General features: G+C 39.4%; 1 protein-coding gene across 2 annotated transcripts in view; it reads left to right on the top strand.

The window, feature by feature from the left end:
* The window catches only part of LOC107576815 (CD166 antigen homolog), a 67317-nt gene that overhangs the window by 1682 nt on the left and 54663 nt on the right, over window positions 1-10972 (top strand). The gene's annotated exons all lie outside the window — the stretch shown is intronic.

The raw sequence follows: 10972 nt of genomic DNA, 5'->3' as shown, positions 1-10972 counted from the left end.
AGAGAGAGGGAGAGGGAGAGGGAGAGGGAGAGAGAGGGAGAGGGAGAGAGAGGCGAGTGTGCGCACGCTCACGAGAGGTGGAGGGCGGTGTGTTACAAATTCAGTCATTTGACTGGTGTATGGTTTTATCAGTGTCACATGCTTGTGTGCTTATCAGAATTTATTTGAGATGTCTTTATTTGTTTTCATAGATAGATTACTAATCTATGTTAAGGCGGTTAAATGACTGATAACTTTGAGTTGGCGGCTGCTGTAGGATTGCTCATCATTTATTTATTTTATTTATTTATTTATTGAATAATGGCTCACTAGAGATGCGTGCACTTCCTCATTATCTATGTGTCTGACTGTCTGTTGATTATTTATATATATATATGTTCACTTTTCATACTTTTCATATACACTAACCTATGGGTAGAAATACAGTCAGCATTTCCTGTGGTGTGAAGTGCTATACTAGCCTACTCCTCAGAGTTTTAAAACTCATTTGCCGTGTATAATTGCTCACATTAATTGCAAGACCATGCATTAATTGAGAGATGATTATTATTTTTTGCTTTACAAAATCATTTGTCACACTGCAGGACCATTTAAAATGAATCTAATTGGGCAAAATAGTGGCCTGTTAGAAGACCTGAGATATACAGTACAATTCCCCTTATAAATCCCTTATAAAGGCCTATGCATCCATACACATTTTAAGCTAAAATGTTGGTTGATAATAAATATATGTGCTGCTTTACTGTCTAAAAATAGTGTTTACTATGTTAGGTATGAAACTGTGTGCCATGTACAAACTATAATGGGAAATTTGTTCAAATCAAATTAAATGTGTCCAGCATAAAATTAGGGAAGCTCTGTCACACAGCAGGAAAATGCTCATCATGTGACGTTTTCCAAAATAACACTCGTTTGTCAGCCTGTTTGCAGAACTTCATTTAATTTTATTGTATGACAAAGAATGTTGTTGTTGATTATAAAGAACCGCACTGGAAATTCATTGGAAAATACAGCTTGAGTGAAGATTGTGTTCAGGTTGTTGTTTTAGGATTCTATCTGATCTGACAGAGCGATGGGGTGTGGTTCATGCTCTTGCCTGAGGAACCCATACCAACCTTTAGAATTTCCAAGTGTAGTTTCTAAGTGACAGAACATGACATCTCATGATTTATCCTGAGATGTAAGGTATGTTAGTATAGTTCTGTTTCCCTAACGCAGATGTTGCTGTAAGCTATGTGGGCAGTTTCAAAGAGTTCTGCCCCACCCCAGACACAGACACACACACAACCCATAGCCTTTACTCAAAGGGTATTTGCTGTTATGACCCTCTGGCTCTTTTTGGTTGTGTGTTGGAGAGGTCAGTTTCTTTGTAGTGCTGTCAGCAGGAGACGGATCACCTGTATGGAAACAGGTAAAGAAAAACACCTCTGCCATCTTTGCGAGCTCAGTGGTTGGATTGTGTGTTCTAGATGTATTTTATAGCAAAAAACCTGTTCCGTGCAGCTTCCAGAATACATTAATTTGACGATCATTAAATAACCTGGCTGATGAAACGTTTCCTTATTCTGATTATAAAGAATATTTCCTCTCATTCTGAAAGCTGCATGATTAAAAATGAATGTGGACTGGATTTAGTAGCATACATGAAAAGGTTTCAGAAATCATAGTAATATTTTAAATAAAATAATTCTTGGGGATTCCTTTATGTGCATTTGTAAAAGGCACTCTTGGAAACTTTGTTGGGTTACGTTAGGGTTACTGAAACCACAGTTTTATTTTTTTTTATTTCCATTTGCATATCAGTGACGTCACTCCAAATGACATATGACCATGAGGAGGAACTGAAATTCTCTCTGAACCAAAAAGCACAGGCCTTTGTTTAGCATGAGAGATGAAAAAACCTAATTAAGACCGACACTAAATCGCATCTCCACCAGGAAATCCCACATAATGATCATTTAAGCATTCAAGCGAAAGATTCATGCCACCGTGGCCTGATGGGGGAATATTTTGTCATTGTGTATTGGCAGGCAAGGGCTTGAGCTGATTAACGTCAGTTCCACTTAGATATCAAATAGGAAAACACATGTAGTGAAAAGAAAAGTCTAATTCATATTTGCATATTAATTTAGTTTAAGTCTAACTATGGAACTGCTTTCAGGAAGAGCAAATGGCATATGGTAAAAGCTCATTTTACAGCTTTTGGGCTTTGTTCGTCTCAAATGGTGGGAAGAGGGGGAAAAAACCCTGAGAGCATAGGCTAAGTGAACAAAGTTGCTTGTGCTAAAATAGTTGTGGGTATTTTTCTGAAATTATTGGATCCAGGCTTGGATGAGACAGGGAGTTAAGGTTTCAGAATGTGCTTTTGACCAACCGTTTAAATGGGTTGAAGTGCTGAGGCCATTATGTCATAATTTATTCATATTTAAATTCCCTACCGACCACTCATGCACATGCACACGTGCACATGTATGTTCCATCACAGGCTTTTAGAGTAAATTACTCAAGCCATGTGTTGGACCAAGCATCTGCTCTCCCATGAACACATGCACACACAAATACATTATCCCTCCTTTGGCTTCATCTGGGGCCTTTCTTGTCCATCAGACACACTCCCCATTTGCTAATGGATTAATCGGAGCATTGCTAAGAAGGAAGGCCTGCTGTCTGCACCGCCCAAAATGGCCCCCTGAGACTTCAGTCGATCTTATCTACTCATCTGGTCCCACAACCCTACTTTTGCCACATAATCAAAGGGAATGCTTACTTTAGGTTGTGTACGTCGTCTGATGGACTGTTGTGTTGGTTACCAGCACTAAAATGTTTTTTTCCCAAGATTGCTGGTTGATAAAAAGCAGTTGGTGGTCTTAAGTGCTGCATTGAGGGAATATTGTTCCCTCGCTTTAATATTGTTATGCATATAAATAGTGTAGTGATGCACAGCAGGGAGACACAAGTTCAAGGCTTCCAAGATAAGCTTTAAGTGAGAGTGCTAACTTTTGTGTGCTGTATACAATTATGTCATTTTCACAGCAGAATTCTCATCTGTGCTATCAAATATGGAAGTGGCAACAATGTTTATTCAAGCTCTCTTGGTGGCAGACCTGCTTTTCACTCAAGGCTGCGTGTTTTCAGATCAATATCCGTCATAGAACTGCCTGTAAACTCACCAGTTCTCGCTCAGATACAAGATTTTTGCTCATAATCAGAATGCGGAAACAAGTTGATAAAATGTGCCGATTGGACTCAGATAAGTTTATCTGCATTTATTTATTAATGATTCTTGTAGACCGCACACAAGCGGCATTTGGCAGCATGACAGGATGTAAGGCAGAACGTTAACGAGTGGCAAACAAATCTTCTTGTCTTTTGAGTTTTTTTATCCCATCTTGAGCTTAATGAAGAGCCATAACAGACTCTTTTGGGCCACTCTTGCTCATTTATGGGCTGGTGATATAAATATATTGACGTGGCAGTCAATAAAAGGGTCCGGGGATGGCTATTGATTAGACGAGCATCCAATTATTTCTAGACAACGTGTTTTTTAACATGCGCTTTTTGGCGGTAACTCAAGTGCGTGGTTAGTCGGTCCATGGCGAGGCCACCTCAAGCCGTTCAATATAGTTTTAGCGGCAATTATGTGGCTGTTTGAATGTTATTTATAAGTTTGCTTATAGCGCAAGAGTCATAAGTCACCCTTGCTTCAGGGTTGTTGTATCGATCAGTTCAGAGATCACAGTGTAGAACCAATTTGAGTGGTTTTACTACTTGCGTTTATGAAACGTACATGGTGCGTTTTGATCCGAGACTTTTTAAGCCATACATTTTGAGGTCGATAATACCCCCCAGTGAAGGATTTACATACATCAGGCTGCTTGTTCACGTGTTGTGGTTAATGGTGGTCTGGAAGATATTATTTCATCAATGTCAAATGTTTGTCCTGGCATTTAGATCCATCTACAAAAGGTTGCGAGTAGTAGCGGCCCTTAGCCCCCTCTCCCTCCCACCAAATCACATTCTGTCAAATATCCATCTGAGGCTTTGAGCGCTTCAGTTCAGTCTGACATTCAAAGCCACACAACCTTTCTGGCAGCCGTGGAGACGCACGATAACCGGATTCCCATTTTGGGTCCGTCGCTTTGATGCCGTCTGTGATGTGCAGATTGCATTTCTCCATGTGTGAGGAGACGGCCCTGCCTGCCACTCTCGCCTCTTTAAGTGATGCTTTGAACTCAAAAGGGCATGACAGAGGAAGCAAAGTTTTTTTCCCCTCTCTTAAATCTGTTCCGGATAGAGTGAGGGTGTGAGAGGCAGATGGAAAGAGTACCCATGAGCTCCATTGGTTAGGGACGGGATCTCCCAGAGCTGTCAGGGTGAATAAGGAAGCACTGACGTTGGTTAAATCTATTAAAGGTAATGCGGGGTGAACCGTGAGCTTGACGGGTGGCGGCCCTATTGAGATACGCTCAGCACAAAGAATGCGAATGGAAGAGACGGTCAGAAGTCTCAACGTTTAGAGCTTTAATTGCTCTCTCCGCAAGTTCACTATGTGCCTATTCGTTTGAAAGCATTTCTCTTTCAGATTTGAGCAGAAGGTTGTGCCATTTAGACTTGAATTGGGAATGCCATTTAAATTCCAGTTGCAGTTTAAATTTAAATTGAAGAGAGTGGAATGAACGGAAATTCACATAATTTTAATTTTAAACTTTTGTTTTTCTAGTAATTCACCACAAAAAACTGATGTTGTTTCAAACCTGTATACTTTTAAAAATAGCCCAAGTCAATTGGGTCTAATGTTGTTTTGGATCGCAATGTCTTTCATTATGTGGACAAAAACATTCTTCAAAATATCTTCTTTTATGTTCCACAGAAGAAAGGAAGTGAACTGTTCCTTTAACTAGAAAAGCATACAGTACATTCTTAATAAACTGCAACACAGGTAAAGTCCTCTTTCTGTCATTCCAATTCATCATCCTTTGAGGTGTGGCAGGGTGACACAGTAACTCAAATATGAACTCAAACATGGTTTGAGCCAAAAAAAACAAAATGTGGGTGAGTAAATGATAGAATTTTAACCACATTTAAAATGCAACCCTGGTAGAATTAGGAAAAACTCCTTCAGGCAGTAGTTACGCATGGTAGAGTTTCAACTGGGGCAGAGGTTGCTAGTGAAAGAGGAAGTGGGAGCCTTTTAAAAGTCATTAGGTCCATTTTAGATATACGTCATCCATCTTTATGCAGTTTCTCTTAGTACATACCTCTAATGAAAAAGGGTCAAATGTTATTCCCACTTACAATTTAGTGGCCGCCTCCCTCATGTTCACATCCCTTTTTAGCACCTCCCATTAAATCATGTTCAGAGGCGCTGAATTGTTGTCTTTGTGTGCCTAAGTAATAAATTAAAGTGATTATATGATTTAAAAGGGTTACTGGTGGGAGCGAAAGGGATGATGAATGGATGGGTGGATGAGGCTGCGGCTGGAGGAGTACACAATAAAAAAAATAACATTGTGGAGATGAAAACCTTGAACCCAAATCTCAGAGAAGGAAGTTCAACTGCAAGTTCATGCCCACTAAAATCACACGTAGGAGTATCATTAAGGATTGCCAAACAAAAGGGTTCCCAAAGATGCATGGCATGTAAAATCAATTGCCTTTTCGAATTTCCAAAACGGCTTTGCTGCATGACTTTACATGCCATAGTCGGATAGCACTGGATTTTTGACAGGTTAAACATTCAGTAAACCTCATGGTGAAACTGATTAGGGTAGGCAGCCGACCTGCTCCGCACCCGAGAGGCAAGGGGGAAGAAGCATCCTCTCATGCGATAAATTAGTTCCAGCTCTCGCAGGCTGGAGGAGCTCCCTCAGAGCTCTGTGTTGTTTCAGCGTGCACCATTCTAATGCAATTTTAAAAGGTTGAAAGTTGGAGTAAAGGTAAATAGATGATTATGTACACACAACTGGTGCACATCTGCTTCGGTTCACATCGAGGAGAAAAGAAGCCTGCTCCCCCCCCCTCCCCTTCCTGAACCTGTTTCAGCACATTGAGAACGGTGGCCTGAGGGGCTGTTGTGACGGCTCCCAAAATTCCTGTCTTCACGCAGGTCTATATAACCCTTCACATGCAAATTTAATGGTTGAAAGACGTTTTCTACACTATCTGCACGACATCACACATTACCACTGTTTTAATGCTGCTTTTGTAATGGGAATACCGCCGAGAGCAGGATAAAGCAACAGTCTTCCCTGGCTGATCTGACTTCGTCTTTCTTCTCTCAGTGTCATTTGAGGGAAACTTTAGGATGGATCCGTCTCTCTATTTATTCAAGAAATCCCACCTGTGGGTGTTTGCCCTTTTCTCTCCCTCCCTCCCTCTCTACCAAAATCCCCTGTTTCTTTATTCATCCTCTGTGACAGCACTTTCTACATTCAGCACAAATTGATTTATTTACCATCCAGAGGGGTGAAGTACAATGGGCCCTATGTTAAAAGTCCCGTAGATGTGCGTGGAGGAAAACTAAGAGTGTGCTACGCTGAATATCAAGTTTGAGGAAGCTGTGCTCTTTAGAAAGCCATCGGAAAAGAAAATGAGTTGAGTAGTATATCTCAAAGACCCCTGTTGGCTGCGCTATATCGGTAGTCTGCCATTTTGTCACCCCATGGCCTCCACTTTACTATGCTATGCTAATAATCCTATTGACTTGTCCTGTAATTTTCCTCACAGCAAATAAGGCAATAGCACATCCAAGATTAACCTCCACAGAAATGGGCTGTAACTGCTAAAAGCCATGGTTTTTGCTTTTTAATAGCAGGGCTAACTATTCTGTTCAAAGTGTTCATATTAGCCATTATGTGAACTAAAAGCCACGGTGCAAGAGAAAGAAACAGGAAAGGGAAGAGAAAAGATTGCAGTCAGATTTTTTTTCTTTTTTTTGGGGGGGGGGGGGCTATTTTTACATTGCTAACCAAGCACTGTATATTTTTGGCTGGTCCTAATTTCAGATTTTTAACATATTCGACAGCTGGTCTTAAAACTACAGTAATATATCTGGGATTTATTCATAAATGTATAAACGTAAATAATTCTGCTCCTTATAACAAGTCACTAGCACATCCAGTGCACTTTAAGGAGTCCACTCCATCTTCTTAAGTGCTGTTCCAGGGACATGAGGCTATAATATATTTGAAAGAAACTTAGTTGCTGTCTGCTAGCATCCACGTTGAAAGCTTAGGGTGATAGCACACTAAATTTAACCACAAGCTGAACAACTTCCACTTCTTTTTTACATCCTTATTTGGAAATACCTATAACCGCTTTCAAAGAGGTCAGAGATAACACCATTCTTGGGAGGTTTTCGAACACTTATCGTAGATCTCATTCTAAAGGTATTTAAGCTAAAAGCCTGTGCCTTTGGTGTTCCCAGCGTCTTAGGTGGACTATTTGCAGGTGAAGAGTTTTAATTCCTTTTCTTGCTCCCCGTCTCACTCTATCCCCCTCTCGTTGGGGCTGCACACACACTTTCGGAAAAGATTTCTTTGTGTGTTCCTTGGAGATAAGAGGTGATGTATTTTTCTCTGGGCAGTGCGCTAATCTTCTGCTGTTCTATATATAGGAGACACAAGCTGAAGAATTTGTTTAATTTAAGCCCATGCAGTGGTCTCATGACCACATTTCGGCTGTCATTTAATGAAATTGACCTTCGAAACACAAGGTTCGTCACATGGACACAAAACTAAGGAATACAAGGGCTGAATTTTTCTCTGTCTATTTTTCTGTCTGATGCTGAGTAAATGAACAAGATCATATTAATCTGAACCAAAAGCTCACAAAGGAAAAAAGCATAATGGTGTTGACGTCATGTTTTAGTCATTATAGCATTCCCATTCATCTCAGTGAAACGACTGATTGGCTTCACTCACCACAAGATTGCTAACAATTATCCTGAGCTGTGATGTTAAAGGTAGTAGATGAGAAAAATGTAAGTACATTAATGCCATTAAAGGGATAGTCATACAGGTTTAGAAAGACTTGAGGTTGAGTAAATGATGAAAGGATTTTAATTTTGGGGTGGACTAACTCTTTAACAACACTCCAAACAACATCTGACACAGGTAATGTTTGCCATTAATATGTTCTTGCTGAAAAATCTATTTTATCAGAGCGAATTCAGAATGGATGTCAATAGAGAAATATGCTTTTTGGTCAGTTGTAGTTATAGCATCTATCAGCTGAGGTTAACTTTGCCATGCTAACTTGCCAAACCTTGACCCATTTGCTGGTCATCAGCCTTTTTCACTTGGTTTAAAGTCTCTGTTTTATTCAGTTCAGGCAGCAGAACTAGAACTTTCAATATAATTTCTCTTATATTCTTGTGCATTGCTAACTCGGGCGTGGGGAAGGGTAACATATCCTATCTCTATAAAGCTTTGGAGCATGTTTGATCCTTTTCATGAACTCACCCCAGTGGCTCTCGTGTCTCAGATGGGCCGAGGCAGCCAACGGCTCAGTGCTACGACTGATCTGTTTTATCTGCAGCTTCAGACCCTGCACCATCCTGGGCGGCAGTGCAGAAACTTTTCCCTCTCATCTGCTAAACACCCCAACACAGTTTTCCAGCTAAGAGCTAAAGTCAGATGCATCTCTGTCTCTCTATTTATATATTTATTTGAGAAGTTGTTTTATTTCCTTGGCATTGTAATTTATATTCAAACCAACACTACTACTTTGACTGTCATATTGCTTTTACATATTAACATTTATTGTACTGTATTCTGTTTTGTTATATATATATATATATATATATATATATATATATATATATATATATATATATATACATACGTGTGTGTGTGTGTGTGTATACACATTAAACAAGTTTACATCGAGTACATTATATTTACACTGTATTGCCAATTACTTTGTCCATTTTTGATCTGCCAATCAAAATTGTTAAAAACAAAGCCAGAACAAAATTCACTGTTGTGCATCTCCAAGCAGCACATAGCAGTGGTGTGAATGAATCCATGTTTTTGAACAACACAGTTGAGTGAACGATTCGATTAATCACTCTTAAAAACAGTCACTTACATGCTTATGTATAACTAGTTTCGGAATGAATTGGTGTTTTTGAACAAAACAGATGACTAATTGACTCAATCAGTTATTCAATTCAAATGACTTATACAGACTGTTGCAATGTAACCTGCAGAAAAGGTCACAAAAATTCCCACCACTAATGCAAAGACTAACTGTATCTACAGTTTTGCATTCAATTCAGATAATTCATAAAGACTGTCACTAGTTGTGAACTCCTGGCATAATTGATGTAACTTCCAGAAAAGGTCACAAAAAATTCTCACAACTAATGCACAGTCTAACAGTATATGTAGTTGTGCTACATAGACTAATAAGTATTTAGACTAATAAAGCTCTCTTTATCACGTAATTTGCATTAACAACCATCTTTTAGTCACATAACTTGCATTAACAACCAGTAACATAATTTGCATTAAAAGTTATTTTTTGATTGATTTACTAATGAATGATTCAATTCAAATAATTCATAAAGTCTGTTGCTTGTTGTGACCTACTGGCATAGCGATGTATCCTGCAGAAAAGGTCACTAAAAAAATTCTCACCACTAAAGCACAGACTAACAGTATATGTAGCTTTGCATCCTGCCTAAAATATTTAGATTTATAAAGCTCTCTTTGTCACGCAATTTGCATTAACAACCATTTTGACTCAAAACAAACATGACTTGAACAGAAACTCCAACATGAAGCTCTAAAAAACAAAGCGCTCCTTCATATTCAATATTGTGTTGATTTTGCTTGGATATTCCTCAGGTGTTTTATTGGAATCCAGGGCTCGTTTCTTGATCTTGGCCAGGGAAAGTGTTTTTAAATCTTATCTTAGCTTGTGCTGTTGTGGTAACTGAATCCTGAGTGCCCCCAGGAGCTGTGCGATAAAACGGCAGGGAGGAAACTGGCTGCCCTCATCCTGGCTCTCGCTGCCATTGGCTATGCTGCATCCCTCTGCATGATTGAAACTACAAAGCAAAGCTGACTTTATCTTCTCATCCAGTTCAGAACATGCACTGGCTTTGTTTCACCCGCTTTTAAATAAAATTAAATCTACAGTATAGTGATGCCATAACGATGTGCCCAGGCCTGACAAGTATTTGAACAAAAACATCAGGTGTCTGCAGGTCTTTCTAAACAGCCTGCTTTGAAGGAACAGAAGGTTTGGCTGCAGGAGCCTTATAGTTGAAAGCTCTGATGTTTCTACACAAGTGATGTTTACGTGCTGCATTCACCTTCCTCTTTCTGCCCGTTCAGTGTTTTTACACAGTATTTCAAGATGGCAAACATTCACATTATAAACACCGTTTTCTCTTAGCTGCTTCTAATTTCTCTGTCAGTCATTTACAATAGCAATGTTTTTGCTCTGCTAGTGTGTGGTTGGGCAGAGTTGGTGAAGCCTCTGCTTCTCTCAGAGGCTCAGATGTTTCTCCTAAAAGAGCTAAAGTATGTAATATTTTTTCAGTGTTACGCAACCATATTTTTATTTAACAACAACAACAAATAAGAAATTCACTGGTTGATTTACGCCAAAAAGTGTAAACACTCTGGCTGTGTGGTGTTACCAAAACAATGCTCTGTTTCTTTGAATATCTGGACCTGCCCGACAACAGCAACACTGGCTTAACCAATTGCGTGAGTTTAGGGTGGGACTGTTTGTTTGACCAATGGCAGATGAGGAATATTTACCAGAAACCTGTTTGAAAACTATTATTTTTGTAATTCTGTTAAATTCAACCTGGAGTCATGCATGCTGCTAATGTATAGAGCTATCAAATAAATTAGCATAGAATATCAGATAAATTGTTCTTGGAAGAATTTCATGAAAATTTATCTTTTTCAATTCTCCCCACACACACCCCCCAAAACGCACACAGACCCGCAAC

This window comes from Sinocyclocheilus grahami, unplaced genomic scaffold, assembly GCF_001515645.1.
Source record: "Sinocyclocheilus grahami isolate Dianchi unplaced genomic scaffold, SAMN03320097.WGS_v1.1 scaffold32.1, whole genome shotgun sequence".
Taxonomy (NCBI): domain Eukaryota; kingdom Metazoa; phylum Chordata; class Actinopteri; order Cypriniformes; family Cyprinidae; genus Sinocyclocheilus; species Sinocyclocheilus grahami.
This window is presented reverse-complemented; position numbering and strand designations above follow the sequence as displayed.